Source organism: Macaca mulatta, chromosome 10, assembly GCF_049350105.2.
Source record: "Macaca mulatta isolate MMU2019108-1 chromosome 10, T2T-MMU8v2.0, whole genome shotgun sequence".
Taxonomy (NCBI): domain Eukaryota; kingdom Metazoa; phylum Chordata; class Mammalia; order Primates; family Cercopithecidae; genus Macaca; species Macaca mulatta.
Genome location: NC_133415.1, coordinates 109760793 through 109785694, shown reverse-complemented (window position 1 = coordinate 109785694; position 24902 = coordinate 109760793).

Here is a 24902-nt window from a genome sequence, read left to right as displayed (position 1 = left end):
CTGACAGCCTGCCCCCATGGACTCAGGACTTGCCTGGCCAGACCCCACAGTCATCTAAGCCAACTCCTTGCAATAAATCCCTTAGTGTCTGCCTCCTACTGATTCTGCCTCTCCAGCTGAACCCTGACTGATACACCAACCATTGGATTCTCCCCCATGGGTTAATGATCGTAACCCACCTCGACGTCACCTTCCTTCCTCCTTAGGATTCCTGGCAGCTCTGACCCAAGGCAAAGACCTCAGCTTCCCAGACAGCCTGGGCATCCCAGCCCCAGGACACACCTGCTCAGGCAGTGTGTGGTCTGCCTGAGTCCCCTGCACTCTCCTTCCCTTCCCCGCTGGTACCTCACTGCCCTGGGGGCTCAGCCAAGACGCACCCCACCCTGACCTGGGACACTTCATTTATCACCCAGCTGCCAGGGATGCAGCTCCTCCAGATTCCGGGACCTTCTCTCTCCACATGTGTATCAGTCTGGAAGCCCTTTGCGGGCAGCATTCTTTTTCAGTCCCAATTAGCATCACCTAACAGCTCATGTTTATCAATACCTGCTCAGTAAGGGACTGTGGACCTGAACTGGCCAAGTCAATGGATGAAGGAAGATAAGCCTCCTTTTTAAGGAGATGCCCATGACCCGTGCTGGTTAATAATGCAGTTCCAACCCTGTGGCCATCCTGATAAATTGTATTGCCCTGGGGCTGTCGCTTAGGGCTTTGGAGTCAGAGATGTGCTGGTTTGGAATCCAGGCCCCACCACTGCAGTGTCCCCATCTCCAGGACAAGCATAATCAACCCCACATCATGGGGGTAATTGTGAGGACTAAGAAAATAAATGATTTCACTAACGGACAAGTGTTCTTGGTGTCACCAGGTGTGAGCCTGCTCTGGGTACTGAGGGTGCCTCAGTGAACAAGCTGGTCCTGGTCCCTGCCCTCGTGAAGCTTGGAGTCAGGGGAGGTCTTGCAGAGAAGACCGGTCCCCACCATGCTATGTGGACAGGGCTCTGGTGGGAAGTGATGCCATCAGCACTGGAGCTAACCACCCAACGGGAACGGTGCCAAGAGTGTGCTCCTCTAGGGCCATGCTCAGCCTATCCTAAAGCCTTAAAGAGCTCTTGAGCTTCTGCTGACACCAGTCACAGCAGGGCACCCTCCCTGCCTAACCTCCATCCAGGCATTTGACAAATCCTTACCCAGTGTCCATTCTGTAGATGTTCTAGAGCTGGGGAGGCAGCCGTGAACTAAACACGCAGCAATCCCCCCTCTCTCAAAGCTCTTGAGTGTACACCAAAAATCAAATAAATAATGGCACAGGAGATGTCCAAGGTCGCTGAGTCCTGTAGAGGGAGGTAAGGGCGATGAGGAGGACAGGAAGTGCCAGGGTTAGAGTTCCTTTTTTTTTTTTTTTTTTTTTTTTGAGACAGAGCCTTGCTCTTGTCTCCCAGGCTGGAGTGCAACGGCATGATTTTGGCTCACTGCAACCTCCGCCTCCCGGGTTCAAGCAATTCTCCTGCCTCAGCTTCCTGAGTAGCTGGAATTATAGGTGCCCGCTACCACACCTGGCTAATTTTTGTATTTTTAGTAGAGACAGGGTTTTGCCATGTTGGCCAGGCTGGTCTCGAACTCTTGACCTCATGATCTGCCTGCCTCAGCCTCCCAAAGTGCTCGGATTACAGACGTGAGCCACCATGCCAGGCCTAAAGTTCCTTTCTTTTGGAGGGTGGTCAGGAAGGACTTCTCGAAGATAACATGGTAAAGGAAATGAGAAAGTGAGACATATTTATATTGTGGGGAAAAGAATTCCAGGCAGAGGGAACAGCACATGCAAAGGCCCTGGGGCGGGAGGATGCCTGGCACACTGGAGGAACTGCAAGGGGGTCAGTGTGGCCACAGCTGCAGAGCAAGGGCAGGAGATCAGAGCCGTAACTGGGATGGGGTTGTGTAGAGTCCTGGGGGGGTGGGGTTGGCCAGGACTGTGGCCTTTTCTCTAAGGGCCATAAGAGCCCTCCAGGGCTCTTATGGCATTCTCAAGATCTGCTTCTAACCCATTCCCTTGGCTTCGGGTCTCCTGAACTGTGAACCTTCACCATGGCTTCTTCTCCTCCCCTCCTCCAAACTTCCCATCCCCATGTCTGGATGCAGGCACAGATCCTACACTGACTGTTAATCCTAAATAACCAGGAAGAAGAAAATCTCCAAAGCAACCCACGAAGCCCTCGTGATAATTTTAATGAGCTTCCAGTTACCGTTTCCTTGCTAAAGAACAGTTCAAGTCCAAAGCAGTCTTTTGTTCTTGGGCTGGTGCCTAGAGAGAAACTTCCCTCCCGCCTGCCCTGCCCACAGCCCAGGTGGCTCTGAAGACTATGTTGTCGTTTTCATCTGCTTGCCATGAAGTGGGCCTGGGTGACAATGTGACACACCTGCACAGCACGTGGCAGCACTTCCTTTGGCTCCACAAGCGCCTGCAGCCAAGCAGAGGTGTGCGTGGAAGGAGGGCTCAGCCATGACTCCAGTAAATTCAGACAACAAAAACAGCCTTCTCACCTTATAGGTAGGGAAACTGAGGCTCAGGCTGGAAAAGGGTCTTATCCAACGGGGAGGTACAAGCAAGCCAGAGCTTCGACCTGGAACTTCTGGCTTCAGTATCAGGTTCAGAGAGGCGACGGGACTGACTGGGTCAAATCCAGCTCCCAGTTCTCCATGCCTCTGCTCTGGACTTCAGCAGCTCACCTAGCTCAGCCCACGGACCCTGGCCCTGCCTCTCTGGATCCCCAGATCCGCGGCAGGAGTGGACGGAAGAGGAAGGAAGGAGGGAGGGATGGGGCTCTAGATTCCATCTCACAAAACAGGAATAGTCAGGGGCCCTATGGAAAAGTGGAAGAGCAAGAAACGAGTTTAATTCTATGTCTCCATTTACAAAGGCTGCCCGAGTTTAATTCTATGTCTCCATTTACAAAGGCTGCCCGAGTTTAATTCTATGTCTCCATTTACAAAGGCTGCCCGCACAGGTTCTGGAAGCAGTGACGTGAATATATGGGCAGGAGGGAGGAGGTTTGGAGTGGTTACATACCTGAGCGAAATATCCATCCATTGCCAACTGTGCATGTTGGACCTGTGGACTCGATACATAGCTATTTGGGTGGAATTTTTAGGAACAGGGTAGAAACCACAGGAAGAGCCAATCCTCGTGAGCCACCGTCCTTGGGTGTGCGTGGGGTGGGGAGTGTGGAAACGGGATTTTGCTTTCTGTTAGAAGTCCTCCTGCACCATATCTGATGTTTGTAAACCCCATGAGCATTCATTTCTTGAATGAGTTTTTGGAAAACAAATTTATTTATTTATTTATCTATTTATTTATTTATTTATTTTTGAGACTGGGTCTTACTCTGTCACCCAGGCTGGAGTGCAGTGATGCGATCATAGCTCACTGCAGCCTCAAACTCCTGGGCTCAAGCAATCGAGCCTCCCAAGTAGCTGGGATTACAGATGTGTTCCACTAGGCTCTGCTAATCTTTTTTTGGTTTTTGGAGAGACAGAGTCTTGCTTTGTTGCTCAGGCTGGTCTCAAACTCCTGGCTTCAAGTGATCGTCCTGTCTTGACCTCCCAAAGTGCTGACCTCCCAAAGTGCTGGTATTACAGGCATGAGCCATCTTGCCCAGCCTGGAAAACAAATGTAAAGAACCCATTAATTCATGGAGATGAGGGATTTCAACATGCAGGGAGATGAGGTGTCATTCTGTTCTCTGCACCAGTAAATCCCAGACGGTGACGTGTGTGTGACCTGGCCAGGGCACAGACTCTGCTCAGCAGGTCCGAGGGCACCCGGGCCTCTGCATTTCTAGCAAGCTCCCATGGTGCCGAGGCTGCTGCTTTGGGGCTGCTGTTCACTTGTGAAGTGAGGGTCTCAGGTCAGCTGGGAGTCAGAAGTGTAGTTATTATGGGCATGGACTCAGGAATCAGACACATTTGGATTCAGATCCTAGCTTCATCACTTATGAGCTGTGTGACCTCAGGCACGTTGCTCAACCTCTCTGTGCCCTCATCTGCAAACAGTGGTGCATTTTCTGTCCTGTTCTGGTGAGGATTCAAGGAGATGATGTCTATAAAATGCTTAGGCAGTGACTGGCACAGACAGAATGTGCAATAACAGTAGCCATATTATTATGGCCGTTTTGTCATGAAAGTGAAATGGCTTTGAGAATTGCACAGAAGGTTTGTGAACAGTGTTTGTGCTCTGGAGTTGGAGGGTCATGGATTTGAATCCCAGGTAAAACAAAATGCTTTGGAGGGTCAGTTAGAGATGCCGATGCATGATGTACAATCATGCAGGGTAATTGCATGAATGGGAGCCCGTGTTTTCCAACGACCTGCTCAGACCTGCCGTCTCTTCGCCACCCATGTGCATAGGAGTGTGTGTGAGTGTGCCTGTGTGCGTGTGCGTGTGCGTGCGCGTGCGTGTGCGTGTGCATGTGTGTGGAGGTTCCCCCAAGGGTTAGATTGGCAGTTCCGGGGCCTTGGTTCAGAGGCATGTTTGTTTGGTGTTACCGTCTTGGGTCGCTTCCCTTCAAAGGCAACCTCAACGTACACAACCGTAAACTTACCCACATCGTGTCTGTACATGAAATGGGACACTGCCTCCCTTCTCTCCTGGGTATACCAAACATAACTGAACCGACACTGGTTTCTGCTTGTGAATGGTCTGGTTTGTTCTCCCGAGTGAGTCACTTTGGTTGCGTTTCTACACTCTTCTCTCGCAGCCAGGGGAGACCAAGCTTCAAGATCAGCGGCAATCAAGTTCCACAGGAGGAGCTCCTCTGTCTCCCAGGTATTCTACGTCTGCTCATTCATTCCATTCATGTCGTCATCCAGCAACACATACGTCCCAGCCCTCTGGGCTTCCGGTCGTACAGAGACAGCTGACTTGGGTCACTAGTTCTTTCTTCCTCTTTTCACTATCATCTCACAGCCCTGGGCCGGTGTTTCTCAACTGGGGGCAATTTGGTCTCTTCAGGGGACATTTTGCAATGGCTGCAGACGTCTTTGGTTGTTAGGACTGGGGATGGGGGTGTTCCTGGCCTCCAGTGAGTAGAGGCCAGGGATGGTGCTCGACATCCTACACTGAGCAGGACAGCTCCACAAAAGAATTATCCAGGCCACGATGCCACGAGTGCCAAGGTGGAGAAACCCTGGTCTAGGTAGCGTCTTACTCTTCAGACTGGCAACGTTAATGTTTCCTGGAACTTGTTAGAAATGCAGAATCTTGGGTCTCACCCAGATCTACTGAATCAGAATCCGCATTTTAATAAGACCCCCAGGCGACAGATCAAGGCAGGTGCAAACACAGACCTGGAATGTTCAATCTCTGAGTTGTAATAGCCAAGGACCTCCCATTTATTTCAAACCTACTATGTGTGGACCACTAAATGTCCACCTCCTCACTGATGCTCACCAAACCTCATCTTCCAGGCCCAAGGAGTTGAAGCTCAGAGACTGCAAGCCACCTCCCCAAAGGCACACAGCTGGTGAGCTGTTACGCCAGCATCCCGACCCACTAAGCACTTTGAGAGGCTGAGGTGGAAGGATCCCTTGAGGCTGGGATTACAGGCATGAGCCACCTCTCCTGGCCCACAGGATCATTTCTAAAACTTATCTGATTATCAAAATCCCCTGAGGCCCTTGTTAAACATGCAGATTCCCAAGTTGTTCTCTTGATAGTTCTGAATCAATAGGTCTGGATCAAGGCCAGGGATTTGTATTTTTACGAGGGTTCCTCTGGTAAGTCTGATGTTAGGCTAGTTGGAGACACTCTAAACATGAGGTCTGTCTCTCCATGCAGTCTCAGCAGGGCAAAATTGCCCCCAGGAGGGCAAATATTGGTTGGGGAGGATGATGGAGAGTGGATAAGAAAGTCTTACTCTTTTTATTGATAAAACACAGATAAACAGACAACACCTAAAGAGATATGCAATATATCCCTGGTATTAATATCTCATAAGAAAGAACAATTCAGGAGGAAACAAAGCCTAAAAATGATTCTTACAGGAAAAATCATGAAAACAAGTTATTGTATATTTAACTAGATACTGTCGCTGACCCTAGACCCAAGCCTGACACCTGCCTGTCTCTGCTACTAGGGCAGATGAGCAAGAGTCAGAGAGAGATTACCTAGGAGGTAGAAAGTGGCCCGAACAGGAGAGAGACAATCCATGGTTCACAGCAAAATTCAGTGTGGCTTGAGGTACTGTTACTGAACATCCTGTCTCTGGATAGGCTGGCCCTTTGTCAGGTTCCTCCAAACCTCCATCCCATGTCTGAGGAGTTCTCCGCCTCATAAGGCAGACAGCCAATCCCTATAGGAGCTCAACGTGATGCAAACTTATTTTACTAGACTCCCTTGCAGCTAGGACATGAGCACATGACCTAGACTCAGCCAATCAGAAGCACCCATACCAAACACATAGTGAAAACTGCCAGTGCAAAACTGCAGCTCCAGGCAGCACTGATGAAGCTGTGGGGAGGTGGCAGCTGCAGTGGCTACAACGGGCTCCAGAAGCAGAGTCCAGAGAACAGTCTGGGGCAAAGTTCAGCATCTGTGCTCATCAGGTGCAGTGGTGCACTGTGCCATCACCTGACCAGTTCCACAGCAGGTGAAGGGCATTGTCCCTGGCTGCATAAACCTGACTCTGCAGCCTCTAGATAGTTTCAGAAGCTGCCTCATACCATAAAAATAAATTGCATTTCTGTTCCTTGCGACTAGCAAATCTCACCAGTATGGGATTCCCTCAAAGATCCCAAGGGTTTATCAGCCTCGGCACTGTTGCCATCTGGGGCCAGATGACACTGGGTTGTGGGAATCCTATAATACATAAGATGTTCGCAGAGCACTCTTGATCCACTAGATGCCAGTAGCACCTGCCAAGCACATGCACTGTGACAATGAAAATGTCTCCAGGTATTGCCAAATGCCCCTGGATTGCCTGGTTAAGAACAACTGGTCTAGGCCCCGCTGAGTGTCACCAGAGTGGGGTGGTGTGCACTTTGGGAAACACCACCCTGGGTGTCACACGAAATGTTAGTCTCTCCCAACAGTTGCTAGGTAACAATTTTATATTTGTATCCATGTCGTCTATATGTGCAGCTGAAAATCTGAAACTGTATGTGTCAAAATGCTTTATAGTTTAGTGATTACTTTTGAAGAGTAGAATTGGAGGGTGAGAGTGTTTTATTTATGTTACATATTCCTCTCCCATTTATATTTGTTACAATGAATGTATATTAATTGTGGTGAAAAATATTTAAAAGACAGGCTGGAGAACTAGATGGAGGCAGCTGAATCCATTTTCCACGCTGCAAACAGGACGATTTTTCTTTTTTAAAATTATTATTTTTTTCAATAGTTTTTGGGGTACAGGTGGCTTTTGGTTACGTGATAGGTTCCAGAGTGATTTTTCCACTTTTTTTTTTTTGAGACAGGGTCTTGCTCTGTTGTCCAGGTTGGAGTACACTGGCAGAATCTCAGCTCACTGCAACGTCCACCTCCTGGGCTCAAGTGATCCTCCCACCTCAGCCTCCCAAGTAGCTGGGACTACAGGCATATGCTGCCACCCCACTTGGCTAATTTTTGTGTTTTTTGTAGAGAGGGGGTCTCACTATGTTACCCAGGATAGTCTCAAACTCCTGGGCTCAAGCAATCCTCCTGCCTTGGCCTCTCAAATTGCTGGGATCACAGTTGTGAGCCACCGAGCCCAGTCAGAGAATAATTTTTCTAGATGCCAATCTGATCCTCCTGCTGCTTAATCTCCTTCCAAGACTTCCCGTAGCTTTCAGGATAAAGGCTAAACTCTGTGGCATCATTGACAAGGCCCTTTGGGACCCTCACAGAGCCCTCCTCTTTCTTCAGCTTCATGCCCCACTTCTTGGTTTCCCACTTCTGCTCTCCTCCCTGCGGAGGCCAAAGCGGCTGCCACCCTGAGACTAGCTCAGCTTCTCAGTCTGCGCTCCCTCTGGCCACCTGCCTGCATCTCAACTTCTCCCAGTTCTCTGAGGTTGTAGCAGCTGCAATATCAGCTGCCACGCAGCCTCCTGATCCACACTCACAGGCTCCTAAAGGGGCACAATGGCCACTTCCACCTTCACATTCATTGTGACCTGGGTAACTCATCTTAAACTGAAGAACTCATCATATTTGTCCCTTAGATCTCAATTCCCCACCATGGGGCTGCCTTTGAATATCTATTTTAACACCCACAAGCCATTTGGAGTGGACGGACTTGTGTTCTAATCTCACCTTTGAACCTCATTGGCTGTGTGACCTTGGCAAGTCACTTAACCTCTCTGTGCCTCAGTTTCCTCATCAAAAAGTAGAGCTCATTGTAGCCTACCTTATAGAATTGTGGGGATCAAAATGATGAAAATAATGAATATAAAGCTCTCAGCATAGGGCCTGGCATAAAGAAAGCTTTCATCAAAGGTTGTGTATTACTATTGCTATACATTTGCTATGGTGCCTGGAACGTAAATGCTCAAGAAATGATAGTAATAATAATAATAACAATAGTAATTTTTTATTTATTGAACAGTTCTTGCCAAACACTGTGCTAAGTGCTTTGGCTACATCCTCCTGCTTACTCCTTGCAACAACACTATAATCAGGATACGTTTATTCTCTTTATCATAAATAAAGACATCCTGGGAGGTGAAGCAGCTTGTCCAAGCCACACAGGCAGAGGCAGGATAGCAATCGGCCACAGGCCTGTCGGTCCCGAGTTCCTAGTTGTCACACCACGCTGTACTGTCCTGTAGTAGGAGTTCTCGGTAATGGGGAGGTGGGAGTTTTCCTTATTCTGTGTCCCCTCCTCACTGAATCAAGGCACCCTGGGCTAATGGACCTCTGAGAGGAAGGGACACTTTCCTCAGTGGGACCAAGCTGAGACTTGGGAAACTAGAAATTGTCTTGCCCTGAGTCCTAGCCCGGGGCTGTCGCAGTCTTACTGAGCTGTTACCAGAGCCCAGGCTTCCATAGGCAGCAACTTGACTCCTAAGGCTTTTCAGTGGCTGGGGTGATTGGGAGCCTGCTCCTCTGGCTTCACCCAGATCCTGGAGGCCAGACAGGCCTCAGGAGCCTTCCTCACACCCAGTCCCAGAGCCACCGGGCAGGGTTAGCCTCCCGGGGTGGTGGGGTGGCGGGAGACACGCTGCTGGGCTGCGGTGTGGACAGATCCCGCCACCAGGTGGCACAGGTGCGGTGCTCTGACTTTTTTGTTGTTTTTCTTTTCTACCTCGATGAAACTGCTGCCATTTGCTGAACCGCAGTGGCAGAGAACATGTGGGCTCAAGGTGAGGATCTCAGGACCTGCGGAGACAGTATTATGTACTATTTGAAGTGATTTTTTGTGTGTTTTTAAAAGGTACTACATAATCCCCCCCTCCGCCAAGCTGGTGGCGACCCCACAGCCCCACACGTCCAGTGCCTGGTTTGCAATAGAGGCTCAAAACAATGTCTAATCACCGAATAAATGAACAAACTCGAGAACGCGTCCAAAGGGCTGTCTCTTCCTTTCCGGAACCACTCACCCTTGGGTGCTGCCGCACCTCCAGCGGGCCAAACCCTGGGGGCGGATTAAGGAGCAAATGCTCCACAGCTGGCCCAGGTCCAGGTGTTGCAGAGGGGCCCAGGCTGACAGCGGCGGTGAAGGGAAGCGGGTGGAGATGGGAGTGAAAGGGCAGGCCGGAGAGCAGGCGTCTTGACTCTACTCTGCCTCTCCCAGGAGGCCACAGCCATGGGTGCTGAGTTACCCCAGAACGGCTTTCTGAGAAGTTAGAGGGAGTCCCTCTGTTCTGACTACCTCCCACCCCATCGAGGGGGCCAGAGCCAGTTCCCAGAGAGTTGATTTATCTTCTTATAGCTTCAGAAAATAGAATGTTGTTAACGTCCCCTGTCAGCCACCCAGCTGTTCTTTGACCTTAGATGCTTCCTCTTGTCTAGGATGCTTTCCGGGGTCTCCAGCTGGCTGATCACCTCCTTTCTCTGAGACCTCCCCACTAACCAGAAGAGGGGTCCCCCAAGCAACCTGTTTCTGCCTGTGGCGAAGAATCACTGAGTATTTTACTACATCGCAGGTGCTGGTACTGTCTGTCTCCCCCCCTGGAATGTGAGCTTTGCAAGGTGAGGACGTTTGTTTTTTCCACTCTTGTAGTCCTAGCACCTAGAACTGTTCCTGCACATATTAAGTGCTTAGTAACGATTTTTTAAAGACAGAATGAAGGCCTCCTTATTCATAATCTGATTAAACCTTCCCAGTGACTCTATGAGGTAGGTGCAAGCATTATCCTCACTTTGCAGATGGGGAAACTGGGGCCCAAGGTCACACAGCTGGAAAAAGGTAAAACTGGGATTTGAACTCAGGCCGGTTGGACTTCACCTTCTGCATCCTTCCCAGCGTGCCTCACTCCCTCTCCCTAGCAGCAACTCCTGCCATTCTAGGAGGCAGTGGATGGAGATTTTGCAATGAGAAGTCCAAAGACTTTTTCTGTCCTTGCAGGGCAGTTTAAAAGACAAGAGACCAGACTAGCCAAACTTCTTCTTTCACGAAAACTCCTTCCAGCTTTCAAAGACTTCCCAAGAGACTCCCTCGGGGCCCTGGGTGGAGGAACCCCGGGGTGGGGGGTGGAAGACAGCTGGGAGGTTCGCGGAGTATTCACACTACGCTAGAGCAGCTTAGAAGCAGCTCTTCCTCCCCGAGCCTGGGCTTCCCTTACTGCTGGTGTCTGCCCAGCACCCATGACGTGGCTGCTCTTCCTCACTTGGCCACAGACCAAGAGAGAGGGCACCAGGCTTCTGGCTCCACAGGAAATGGAGACGGCAGAGGACAGCCTGTCACCTGAGGGAGGCTGGCTGCCAGGGAGGTCAGAGAGGGGCAGGGGCATATGTTGGTTCTGGGGTCACAGACCAGGGTGAGGTTCCAAGAACCGCATTGACTGGTATTTTCTAAATAACTCGTTTTGTTCCATGAGTGTTGTATGTTGAGAGCAGAACATGGGATGGGGCTCTGGAGTCAGCTGTCCTCAGTTCAAGTCCTGGCTCTGCTACTGACAAGAGAGGTGGCTTAGGACAAGTTAGCTTCTCTGAGTCCCAATTTCCTACCCTGTCAATAGGCCTGACAATAGTCTGTCTCGTGGGGTTATGAAGAGGAGTGAGACAAGCCACATGCCGTGCCTGTTGCACAGTGAACTGGAAACGGTTCACCACCAGCACATGGTGGAGGAGGAGTCCTGCGACCGCCTCCCTGACAAACTTCTTCTGAAGTGGTAGCTGCTGGGAGACGGTGTTCCACGGGCTTTTAGAATGTCAGTACATCTTGTGAGCAGAGACACTGACAGCATTTGTTCCAGACTACCTTTCCAAGGATGTTTGTAAGCAAATAGTCTTGGAAAATAGAGATAACAGAGGGAAAGTTTGCTTGCTTACCAGTAATGTCTCCCTCCAGGACAAAGGGTGGGCAGGATCTAGAAGTTTATTAAAAACTGGGAATCACTAAACTCAAGTTTCCTCTGCTGTGATGAAAAACCTTGTGTGTATAGCAACCACCTGGGTCACTCTCTGTCACCCCTCATAGGACTTAGGGGTAAAGAGGAACAGGCACAAGCGTGAATCTCATGCTGCCTGCTGTGTAGTAATGAACTCCTTTATCTCCGACCCAGTAGTCTTATGTCATCTTCCCGCATCCACGACACTGTGACAGGCTCACTTATTAGCTGCAAGTACGGAAAAATCTCAGAACCTTCACAGTTCTGTTGCATCCCCACCACCTACGACTGTTCCTGATACGTCATGCATGCTGAGCAAATATTTTAAAAGAAAGAATAGATTTGGGATTTCTACTGGTGAATTTGCACACGTTCACAGCTCAGCTCACACTCCTCACTGGGCTGTCAGGTTTTTGAAGCAGGATCTCTGTTTTCTTTTTCTCTATAGGCATGAATGAGGTTTTGCTGCATTGGGTGGAACTAAGGATCCCTACCCTTAAAGAATGTGGGCCAGCGCGGTGGCTCATGCCTGTAATCCCAGCACTTTGAGAGGCCGAGGCAGGTGGATCACCTGAGGTCAGGAGTTTGAGACCATCCTGGCCAACATGGTGAAACCCTGTCTCTACTAAGAATACAAAAAATTAGCCAGGCCTGGTGGTGTGTCCCTGTAATCCCAGCTACTGGGAAGGCTGAGGCAGAAGAATCGCTTGAGCCCAAGAGGTGGAGGATGCAGTGGGCTGAGATCGAGCCATTGCACTCCAGCCTGGGAACAAGAGCAAAATCCCATCTCAAAACAAAACAAAACAAAAATAATGTACAGTCTGGATGGGCAGAAAAGACATAGGTTACGAATCGGGCGCGGTGGCTCATGTTTGTAATCCCAGCACTTTGGGAGGCCACAGCAGGCGGATCACAAGGTCAGGAGTTTAAGACCAGCCTGGCCAACATGGTGAAACCCTGCCTCTACTAAAAATACAAAAATTAGCCGGGCATGGTGGCGGGCACCTATAATCCCAGATACTCAGGAGGATGAGGCAGGAGAATCCCTTGAACCCAGGAGGCAGAGGTTGCAGTGAGCCGAGGTCGTGCCATTGCACTCCAGCCTAGGCAACAAGAGCAAAACTCCATCTCAAAACAAACAAACAAACAAACAATAACAACAACCAAAAAAAAGAAAGAAAGAAAGAAGGGAGGTCTTCTCTTTCAGCCTGAACATCCAGCTCTGAAACCCAGAGTGGTAGAGTGGTAGGAAGGAAGCAGGAAGGAAGCAGGAGGAAGCAGGATCTCAGATGTGTGGCTTCTCTAGTTCACCTACCATGAATTTGAACGTGATTCACTTTGCAGCCAAGGCAGCAATGACCTGTAATTAAATATTATTTATTCTTAACTCCAACTCTGCTGTTTAATCTGTCACCTATGTGATGAGGCCACAGAAGCACCCGGTGATACCTCTCTGTCTGACTCACTCGTAAATATCTGTTTTACAGCCACGCTTATATCCAGTTACACTGGTCAGTAAACGCAGCTGCTCGGGCCCGGTGCCTCTCTTCATGCCTTGATGTGAAACTGGCCCCTCAATTCTCAAACCAATTTTATGAAATACTTTACTACCCATTTCTCCTTGGCCAGCTTTCCAGCTGGAAGCAACAGCCCCTGGGCTGGTATAACAAGTGATGTTCGTAAAAACTAACGTGGTTGCATTTACAACGAGCTGGGCCCACAATAATTCTTCAGCAACTGGGAGTCCCTGGAGAGAATGCTCCTCTTGATCTGCTTTTCCTAGTTGGACTTTCCCTCTGAAGAGCAGGAACTGTCCCCTTCATAGCAAGGCTGCCTGCACCAGGCCTTGCCCAAGGAGCCCCTCACTTTTTGTTGCTGGAATTCTCTTAGGACAAGTGAGCTAGTAGGAGGTCCTTCTTCACCTTCAGCCCCTGGATGATCCACATACATGAGCTTGTGTGTTATCAACATCAATAAAAATAGACACCAATTATAGAGCAACTAACAGAGGAATTCAGCTGAATGAACATGACACCTAAGATCGAGGAGCTCCCTCGGGGCAAAGCAGCACTTGTGATGGGTGCCATTATCAGTACCCGCCCTTCAGGTAAGGAAGTTAGGGCATTGGGGTTCTGGAACCAGACTGGCAGCCCCATGGGCACAGGAACTACATTTCTTCCCTATGGCCACCTGCTCTCTCTTTGGCCCCTTTCTGCGCATAACAGCTCATCTGTTATCCAGCGTCTACCATGGAGCATCTCCTTCTCTGAATTGCAATCTTGCCAAACACGACCTACTTTTACTGCCCAGCTCACCTCCTCCAGGGAGCCCTCTTTGAGTCTCCAGTCCATAGTAATCCCTCCCTCCTCTGGGAATCTTGCTGCATTAAGGTCAGTCATCTGAAGGGACTTGGTAGGAGGGATTACAAGTTAATATCACTAATATTAATACCAGCCCTCCAGGAGCTTCTGATCAAGCCCTGGGGCCCCACTCTGAACTGCCCAGAGGGGCTGAGCTGTTTGTGTAACGGAGGTGGGGGATGGGGGGTGACAGGGAGCCATGGCAAAATGCAGGGCAACTGACGTGTTGTCAGGGGTTTCCCACTCTCGACGCTAGCCAGATCTTCCAGTTTTCCAAGTAAGCCAGAAATTCAGATTTTTTTTTTAATTAAAAAACATGAAAGTTTCAAATTTTTAGGTGCTGGCCACTAATTCAAATTTGTAAAAATCTTTTGCAAAGCTAGCGAACATACTCCTAAGCCAGATTTGCCTGTAGAGCACTAGATTCTAACCTCTACTCTCAGTGGTGAGGGAAGGCTACGTCTTCCGCATTTCCGTAACGTCTCCAAACCACTCGCGCACAGTAGCTTCTTGATGACTGCGGGTGGGGTAGCAGGTTTCTTGGAACTGAGATACCCTGGCCCATCAGGTGGAGAGTCAGCTTCAGAAGCTCAGTGATTACAGGAGTGGTTGCCTCCCAAGTAGCTTCCACAGTCTGTAGAGGGTCCCAACGAGCATGTCCCAACGTGCACGTGGGTGGCAGGAAGAGAACAGAGACACTGAAAACATTGAACGCACTGGTTCTTGACCAGAAGTGATGTTGTCCCCCAGTGGACACTTGGCAATGTGTGACATTTTTAGTTGTCACATCTGGGGCACAGGTGCCGCTGGCATCTTGTGGGTAGAGGCCAGGGATGCTTTTAAACATCCTACAATGCATAGAACATTGCATTGTAGGATGCAGCCCCTACCCCCCCCCCCAACACACACAATTACTCCAGTCTCAAATGTCAATAGTGTAGAGATCTAGAAGCCCTAGAACAGGGAGGTTGGAGGCCCAGACAGACCGAGCCTCAGTCATGGCTCTGCTCAGGTTTCCTGTGTGACCTTGAACTTCTTATTAATAAGCCTCACTAACACTCATTTTTCTGTAGACTGAGGTTAGTGGAAGTAGTGTTCTTTCCAGGGTGGGTGTGAGGTTTCAGTGAGATGATGTGAGTCAAATGCTTAACTCATGCCTGACACATAGTTACATTCCCACCATGTCCCAGCCGCTGTTGCTATCCACCTACCTGTCTGTCCGCCTGAGCTATGTAAAAAGAAGGGGTTTTGCAAACTTTTGCTTGCAGGCTTAGAATTCAACATTAGCAGGACCCTGACACAGCAGACTTCCAAGCTATAAAATGAATCAACGTTCAGGATAACCGATGGAAATCACTTTTCTTTTTATGAGTGTACCTCTCGATGCCTTGCACTTTATTTAACAACCCCGTCAAATCTAACATATAGTACCTTCCCAGCCATCAAAGCGAAGATGAAAAGAGCCATCAAAATGAACAACTAATAAAGAAGTGCACGTCTTTCCCTCCTGTCCTTCTCATCAACCTCGCTTTGATGTGAGTCTTTTTTTTTTTTTTTCTTTGAGACAGAGTCTTGCTCTGTCGCTCAGGCTAGAGTACAGTGGTGCGATCTCGGCTCACTACAACCTCCACCTCCCAGAATCAAGCTATTCTCCAGCCTCAGCCTCCCAAGTAGCTGTGATTACAGGTGCCCACCACCACACCAGGATAATTTTTGTACTTTTAGTTAGAGATGAGGTTTCACCATGTTGACCAGGCTGGTCTCGAACTCCTGACTCAGGCCAAAGTGCTGGGATTATAGATGTGAGCCACTGCGCCCGGCCTAATGTGAGTCTATAATTGATTATTTAATGGAAAAAAAGCCAGGTTAGGTTCTGGGCTCCAGTGAACACAACCAGGACTAGGGAGAGGCCTTGAAATAGGAAAGTGGGGGCCAGAGAGGCAAGAAATATTAACAATGTGGAAACTTACTTGGAGAGTATTTGTCTTTCAGATGACCTGATCCTTTTGTCTGGGCCCGTTACAATGTGGAGGAGAGGATTTTTCAATTAGAGAAGTTAGTGCCTTCCCTTCTTGACTGGCTTCATATCTAGACCCAGAGGGAAGAAAGCATTCTTGAATTCTATGAAGTTAAAGAGACAGGTTTCATGATGTAAGCCGAAGAAGGTGGAGACTTAGCAAGACACCAGGTCAGCTATCTTTTTGGGGAAAAGGGGTCCCAGCCAAGACTAAATTAGAATTCAGTCTCTGTTGGAGTCAATGCCTCGGTTGATCTGCAGAGGGACAGTGTGGGAGGCAGTGCTCTGAGCGTGGGCCCTTGGGCAGAGGGGACGGGAAGGCATCTGTCTCCCTGGGGGACCCCTGCGATGGAGCTCACTCCTAGAAAGAGGCGCTGCAGCTGAAGCCAAGGGAAACGCTCTCTCCAGGGATCCTGAGGCTCTGGAAAAAGCTTCAGCTTCATCGCTTTGTGGCCGGGCAACTGAGTGTGGCCTGGCCTTTAGGAGAAGGCGGAGGCAGCACAGCCTGGGAGGTACGTTGGCAGCTGGGTGACCTTAGGAGGCTGGGACATAGTGCCCAGGGCAGGGAAGCAAAGTCTTCACAGGGCCACGGGACAGGAAATCAGGAGAGCGGGAGAGCTGGAAGGGATCTCACTCCGCAGCCTGATTTTAGAAAAACAGAAACTCAAGCCCACAGGGGAAGCCTCTAGACAACTCATGCTGATGTCGGCAATGGCAGAAGTGGAGATAAGACCCAGGACGTGCCAGGCGCAGTCTGAGCACTGCATGAGTCACAGCTCAAATGACTGTCACAGCAACAATAAGACTGTGATTCCCTCCGCTTCACGGGTGAGGAAACTGAGGCACAGAAAATTGAAACTTCGTGCCCAAAGTGAGAATTGGCCCCCGGGAGCTGTGAGTTGGGCGTCCACACGGTCTCCCAGCCTCAGTGTTACAGAAACGACCCACTGGAGAGAAATTCTGGTCTTCCTTTGGCTGTTAAATCTCAAGAAATGTGATCTTTGCTTTATTCTAGTCTTACATTTTAATTTGTTTTATTTAGCGACGAATAAAACAAATTTGTTCCTTTTTAAAAAAGCAAAATCAGATGCAGAAACCCAATATGAGAAATGAATAAAGATAGAGCAGTTTCTAATTGTTTAAAAAATATCAAAACAAAGATAAAATATTTTCACTTATCAGATCGGCAAACATTGTGAAAGTTGATAATCTCCAGTGCTGGGGAGGGTGTGGGAAAACCAGCACTCCCATGACTGACTGTGGTGTTCATGGGACTGCGTGTTGCTGCAAGATTTTTGGAGAGCAATTGGGCAATGTCTGTGAAACATCAACAGCCACATTCCCTCTGACCCAGCAATTCCTCTTCTAGGAATTTACCCTACGGATACTTGCAGTGGAATCACAAGAGGTATGTCCAGGGACGCTCATCATAGCATCATCTGCGATGGCAAAAATGCTGGAAACAACATATTAAGTCCACACACAGCGGAGTGGTTAAAACATGGAACTTTGTGCACTAGAAATCTCTGCAGATATTCAACAGAAGGAATCAGATGTCAATGTGCTGATACAAAAAGATAACCTTTTAGTTAGGAAAGTGTGCTAGTCTTAAGTACACAGCTTGAGTCATTTTTCCATGTGTCTACACCCTTGTAACCACCACCATGATCCAGAGATGGAACTTTCCCGTCACTTAAGAGGGCTCCATGTGACCTTTAGAATCAGTCATGCTCTCTCCCCACACGAGGGAACCATTCTTCTGACTTTGGGGACTGTTGAGTAGTTCTGCCTGTTCTTGAACTTCACAGAAAAGGAATCGTGTGGTGTGCGTTCTCTTATACCTGGCTTCTTTCTCGTAGTATAATGGTCTCGAAATTCATCCATGTTATGTATACATCAGTGCTTTGTTCCTTTTCATTGCTATGTAACATTCTATTATAGGATACAACACCATTTGTTATTCATTTACATATGGGACATTTGGGTTGTTTCTACTTTTTGACTAATATAGTAAAGCTGCTCTGAACATTCTTGTTGAGTCTTTTTGTGGACAAGTTGCTGAGGCAGTGGATAGTTGTATATTTAACTTTAATGAAAACTGCCAGTCAGTTTTCCAAAGTGGTCCAACTAATTTACAATTCTCACACCAGCAATGTATGAGAGTTCCTATTGCTCCTGGTCCTTGTCAACATTTACCAGTGTCAGGTTTTTTCTTTTTTTAATTATTCTGGTGAGGAGTTCTCATTGAGGTTCAAAAAGATTTGCAATTTAAAAAGTCAATATGCAAGGCAATAGCTATATTATGACTTTTTTAGTAATATTACATAATATAATATGTATTTTACATATATAACAACATATTTTAACAATATATGCACTTATCTATAAAGAGGTTTTCAAAGAAAAATTTTCTGAAATAATAAATATGTTACAAAGAAAAATTGGAATTGGGATAGGGAGGGAAGTTTTTACTTTTTGTTTATTTCTGTAATGTTTAATTATTTAATCATATCAGTCAAGTTTCAAAGCAAGAAATAGAAATCTTTCTAGGGTTTAATGTAAGAAACAGGGTGCTTGCAAAACCACTGGGAGCTTTGGGGACTAGAATCCAATGTATTCTTCCAAGAAAGACTCCTATAGCATGCAGAACTGGCCTTGCACGGGGCTGCAACTTCTGAGGTTGCCAGTGGAACCACAGAGTTCAAGAGCACATGACTGCACCTGCTTCTCAACAATGAGCAAGCTGGAAAATACACAGCGGGTTGTAGCTGCAGTAAACCCCATCTCTCACATCCAAAAGGGGCAGGACAATGGCACCTGCCTTGCCTTCCAAATTCCAACAGGTGCATCTATTTAGCAGAATCTAATTCACATCCAGAAATCTAGCCGCAAAAGAGTCCAGAAAATATGATTTTCATCTTTATAGTCTCTGCCTTACAGGCAGGGATGCTAGAGGGAGGATGGAATGGAGGTGGAGCATATTCATCAGAACACCTACCATGCTAACCTTGTGCAATTATATTAACGAAATTAGGAGTTGTCTCAGGCTGCATCCCAACCAATTTTGTTTTCTTCTTTACATTTTCATGTACGAAGACTACAGATATGTGTGTTTAATTTTTTGAACAAAAGGCAGAGTTGTTTAAAGTTGAATTGAAGGAGAAAGCAACCCTCACCTTTACTTCTCCCCAAGAAAGATCCAGAGATATCTCTTTGGAAGTCCTAGGGCTCATAGTAGTGGAGTTTGAAAGCCTCAACTCTGTATTTGTTTGTTGATAAAAATCCGTGCCTCTGTAGCACCTTAGAATTCAGGCGCCAAAGTCAGTCAGCATCCCACTTGCCACTTTATTTATGCCTGAGTCATGGCTGACTCACTGGTTTGGCTTATCTGTGTATCAAGAATAATGCAAGGAAGAAAATTAGTCCAGAAAGTTCCACCATAGGTGTCTTTTATTTTAAGCAATTGTAAATCAGGTTCCTACCTGCTTCGCAAATTTTCCTTCTCTAATGAATCCTTTTTGACTTCTCTGTATGCTTCAGATAGTTACTAGGTACACAGGTTGTCTATTATTGATAAATTTTGAAGTCTAGCCAGGCACATTATGCAAGTTCCTTGGTCAGGACTCAGTCCTGTTACTGCTGAAAACGATTCTTTACAGCTCTTGGCTCTGTCTCCTGGGTTCTTGCTTCTACTCCCTGAATTATCTTTTCTTTTTCATAAAAGTAAACCTGTTTTTGCAGTTGAGTAGTTTATTTGCCAATAGAAATCTTCATTTCATCTTGTAGTGTTTCTTTTCTATTCAGTTAAAGCTGGCAATGTTTGTTTCTAGTAAAATTATCTTAAAATGTTTGCAAGTCTCTTATGAATCTTACTGAGATTCACTCCATTAGACAAAAGCTATACCCACAAGTCTCTTTTCTACTTTAGGACTCTATGAAGTGGCTGAAAGACTACACCTTTATAGTTCTGAGGTCTAAACAAGAAAACCTTACAGCCACACCTTCAGTTTCACCTTTACACTCTGTTTTTCTGGCTGTACTTTGGATTTTATCTTTGTCCCAACGTGTTTTTAAAATCTTCACATTGTCTGTTACCTTGAGAGACTGGGCATTTTCAAACCCTGCAGTTTCTGCCTCTTTTGTAATAAATAGGTTTTTTTCTTCTTTAGTTTATCTTTCCTCTGATTTTTACTCAAAATAGCAACAAAAATCAAGGTGGCACCTATACCACTCTGCCTGGAAACCTTTTTAGCTGGATCACCCAGTTCAGTAGGTACATTTTCTATTTTCCATGTTAACAAAATGTGCTAAATGTTCTGTTGTTTCATGGTAAGAATCCCCTTTCTTCCAGTTTCCAGTAACATTTTCCTCAATTTTCTTCAAGATCTCACCAATAGCCTCCTTGAAGCCCATCATATTTCTGCAAACAGTCTCTTTAAGACCATTTAGGCTTTCACTCACACTCTCCTCATGGTCTCTACAACTTTTTCCCACTGTTGGTCCCAAAACCACTCTCATATTTTTAGATTTTTCTTACAGTAGCATCTTGCTGCTAGGAACTAAATAGTTACTAGTTATGCTTTGCTGCATAACAAGTTACCCCGACACTTAGGAGCTTAAAATAAAAATAATTACTATCTCTTAAAGTTTTTCTGGTTCAAGAATTTGAGAGCACTTTGGATGGAATGTTCTGTCTTGGGAACTCTAAGGGTGCATTCAGTTTTTAGCTGGGCTACATTCATCTGACTGGAGCTGGGGACCCACTTCCAAGATCGTTCATTCCTTTGGCTAGCCAGTTGGTGTGGCTGTCGCCCAGGCTTCAGTTCCTCTCCATATGGGCCTCTTCACAGAGCTGCTTGAGTGTCCTCACAACATGGCAGCTAGCTTCTCAGACAGCAAGCAATCCAAGAGGCCAGGGCAGAAGCAGTAATGCCTTTTATGACCTGGCCTCAGAAGTCACATTATAATTTCCACTATAGTCAAACGTACCAGTCCTGATTCAACATTTGAGGGACAATATTGAGGAACAACACAAGGGCATGAAGACCAGGTACTGCCAATCTTCGAGGGCCATCTGGGAGATTGGCTACTTCACCAGGAAGCTGGGAAACAAAAGTTATTTTGGAAATTAAAGTTAGAGTGCTACCTTCAGAGGGAGAATAGGGTTCCCTGTTGGAAGGAAATACTAGAAATGGAGTTTTGACTCCCTCTCTGAGCTTTCCTCTTCTAGCATGAGTGTGAATTATGTATGTGCAGGGGAGTTTGATTGGCAGCTCCACTTAGCAGATTTAGGGCCTTTGGCAAGTGGCTATGTCTCTGGACCTCAGTCACTTCATCCATAAAACAAAGCTAATAATAGAACTTACACCACAGAGTCGCTTAAAGATTAAATGAGAACATGTAGGTAAAATATTTACAAAGGATCTGGATACAAAGTGCTTAGTAACTCTTAGCTGGTAACACCACAGCGTGCAAATACAAATACTGCTCACAAAACACACCACAGTAATATTGGGATTCTGACTCCACTGAGCTGTGGTTAGAATTTCATGCAGGAACAGCAACTAAATGAAATATTAATTTGTTCATTCTCCCTTCAGATAATATTTGTGGTTCAATAGTTCCTGGGTGTTTTTAAAAGCCAATCCATCTATCAACTAGTAACATTCTCAGGTTATAGTTGTTCTTTGCTACCTTAAAGAATTTGACATTCTTGTGATAGCAATCATACTATTTCTTTGCATTTATTCTGTTAAACAAATAAAAGCAGCAGACCTCAGTGTCACTGAGGAACAAGTACAGACTCTGAGCTGGAGGTGGGCTTTTTGGTGGGAGACAGCAGTCTCACTCTGTTGCCCAGGCTGATGTGCACTGGTGCGATCATGGCTCACTGCAGATTCGACCTCCTGGGCTCCAGCAATCCTCCTCCCCCAACCCCCCAAGTAGCTGGGACTACAGGTGCACACCACCACTCCCGGCTAATTTGTGTATTTTTTGTAGAGACAGGGTTTTGCCAAGATGCCCAGGCTGGTCTCAAACTCCTGGGCTCAAGCGATCCTCCTGCCTTGGCCTCCCAAAATATTGGGATTACAGGCATGAGCTACCGCGCACAGCCAAGCTGGGGGTTTTAAGGCCTCTATGAATTGACTTTCCATGCCCCACCAGTAAGAACGTGGCTGCACGCACACAGGTCAGAGCTCTGCAGCAGGCATTCAGAGAAGAACACAGTGGAGGAAAAGGCCTCAAGCCTTCTCCATGGGGTTCCCAGTGGAGCTGGCCACACTGGACAGCTACAAAGGCATTGAACGCTGGGGAATCCTGAAGGGCCAACGTCAAGGTCACCAACTTGAAATGCAGCAGCCCAGTTGGGGGTGAGCCTGTCATACCATACAGTATGAAAGGCTACACAACAGAAACCACGTGGTATAGTGGTGAACAGATTCAACTCTGGGTCCAAATTGCCTGGGTGCAAAGCTTGGCTCAAGCAATGACCTGTGGATGGCCTTGGGCAAATTTCATGACACCTAGGCCTCAATTTTCCTCTGTAAGTCTGTAAAGTGGGGATGATGATAATGATAGCCACCTCACAGGGTTGGAAATAAGATTATGCATGTTATTAAAGCATATATTTTAAAGAAAATCATGACTCTTCTATAAATCTAAAACAAAGATTTTTACTTAACCCTTTAATTAACCAAGCACCGAGTAAGATGTTACAAATAGTTCAAAGGATAATTCAAACACACACATAGACTGGCAATCAGAAACGCTGAAATGAATTTACCAATAGACGTAGAACTAGTTAATAGTCACGGAGCAAAAATCGTGTCTCAAGGGACAAAACATTTGCATTTCTACAGATGAAATCATCCAGCCGGCGTGGTGGTCCAGGCCTGTAATCCCAGCACTTTGGGAGGCTGAGGCGGGTCAATCACCTGAAGTCAGGAGTTCGACACCAGCCTGGCCAACATGGTGAAACCCTGTGTTTACTAAGAATACAAAAATTAGCCAGGCACGATGGTGCACACCTGTAATCCCAGCTACTTGGGAGGCTGAGGCAGGAGAATTGTTTGAACCCAGGAGGTGGAGGCTGCAGTGAGCTGAGATTGCGACACTACACTCCAGCCTGGGCAACAGAGTGAGACTCTATCTCAAAAAAAAAAAAGAAAAGAAAAGAAAAAAGAGAAAAGAAAAGAAAAAACAAGAAATCATCTGTATTACTATCAATAAAGACAATGAAAAGCAAAGGCTTTTATAGAATCAGATAACTAAAGGGAATGTTAGAGATTTCGTAATCTTTTTCTGCCTATTTCATAATTCTTCTCTGAGAGTGTAAACCACTTAGCACATGTCAAGTCTTCATAAACATCGTGATTGTGTTTGTTATTTCTTATGAATCAAGCTTCTTTCCTACCCATCCTGTATTTTAGGGAAGGGAAGGAGGCAGAGAGGGTGGGAGAAAACAACAAACCAAGCTCATAACATTTTTTTGGCTGAGTTTGACACCGTCTGAGGTTTGGCTAATTTAGGGTTTTGGTTTGGGGGCCCTCTTCAACTCCCGGGTTTGTGTATCTACTGGCCCTTGATCATTAGCTTCAAAGACTCTGAGCCTAGATTGTGGCTCAGTCCTGTGGTCTGTCACTTCACACACACACTCTTCCCTAAGCCTGGCCTGTGGACACTGAGCCACAGGCTGGGATTCTTCAGTCTACACAGCTGGGCCAGGTCTTTGTCTTTATTGGCCCAAATCTTTGGAGGCCAGAGGGGAGCAGGTTGGGTCACAGGTAGATTCAATACATCTATTGAATGCACAAATGGAAACAGCTTACTCTTCCTGGGTGAAATGCGGTTCTTCATGGTGTGTGTCATTTAACAGTGTGTCTCTCGTACACTTCTCAAGTTTACCTTTTTTTTTTTTTTTTTTTTTTTTGAGACGGAGTCTCGCTCTGTCGCCCAGGCTGGAGTGCAGTGGCCAGATCTCAGCTCACTGCAAGCTCCGCCTCCCGGGTTCCCGCCATTCTCCTGCCTCAGCCTCCCGAGTAGCTGGGACCACAGGCGCCGCCACCTCGCCCGGCTAATTTTTTGTGTTTTTAATAGAGACGGGGTTTCGCCGTGTTAGCCAGGATGGTCTCGATCTCCTGACCTTGTGATCCGCCCGTCTCGGCCTCCCAAAGTGCTGGAATTACAGGCTTGAGCCACCGCGCCCGGCCTCAAGTTTACCTCTTATAGCCACAGGCTTAGAGATTGTATCTCTCACCACTGGCTCCCTCAACACCCAAAGCACAATCCTGCCTCCAGCCTTTCATATGTGCTTTTTTCTGCTGAGAAGGCTCCCCTGCCCGATTAGTTGATTAGTCTGTATTCAGGTCCTAGCTCAGTGTCACCTCCTCAGACTTTCTTTCTCTGCCCCTCCTATTTAAAGGAGACCCCCATCACTTCCCATTCCTTTCCTATTTTTCTTCTTCCCAGCATTCGTCTCTCCCTGACACTATGTTACCTATTCATGGTTTATCATCTGCCTCTCTCACGACAGCACAAGCTTCACTCGGGTGGAAACTGTTCCATTCTCTGCAGTTTCCCCACTGCGGAGAACAGTGCCTGGCACATACACACAGGCTGATTATCAATCACCGGGGATGTTTGCCATCAGAAGCGTCCTGGAATTTGAAAGTTTTTCAGATTTTGGATATTTGTAATATACTTACCAGTTAAGCATCCGTAATCCCCAAATCTGAGATCCCGGCCAGGTGCGGTGGCTCATGCCTGTAATCTCAGCACTTTGAGAGGCTGAGGTGGGAGAGTCACTCGAGGCCAGGAGTTTGAGACAGCCTGGGCAACACGGTAGGACCCTGTCTCTAGTTTAAAAAAATGAAATCACACACACACACACACACACACACACACAAAATCTGAAATCCCAAATGCTCCAATGAGTGTTTCTTTTGAGCATGGTGTCAGCACTCAAAAAGTTTTGAGTTTTGGAGCATTTCGGATTTTCAGATT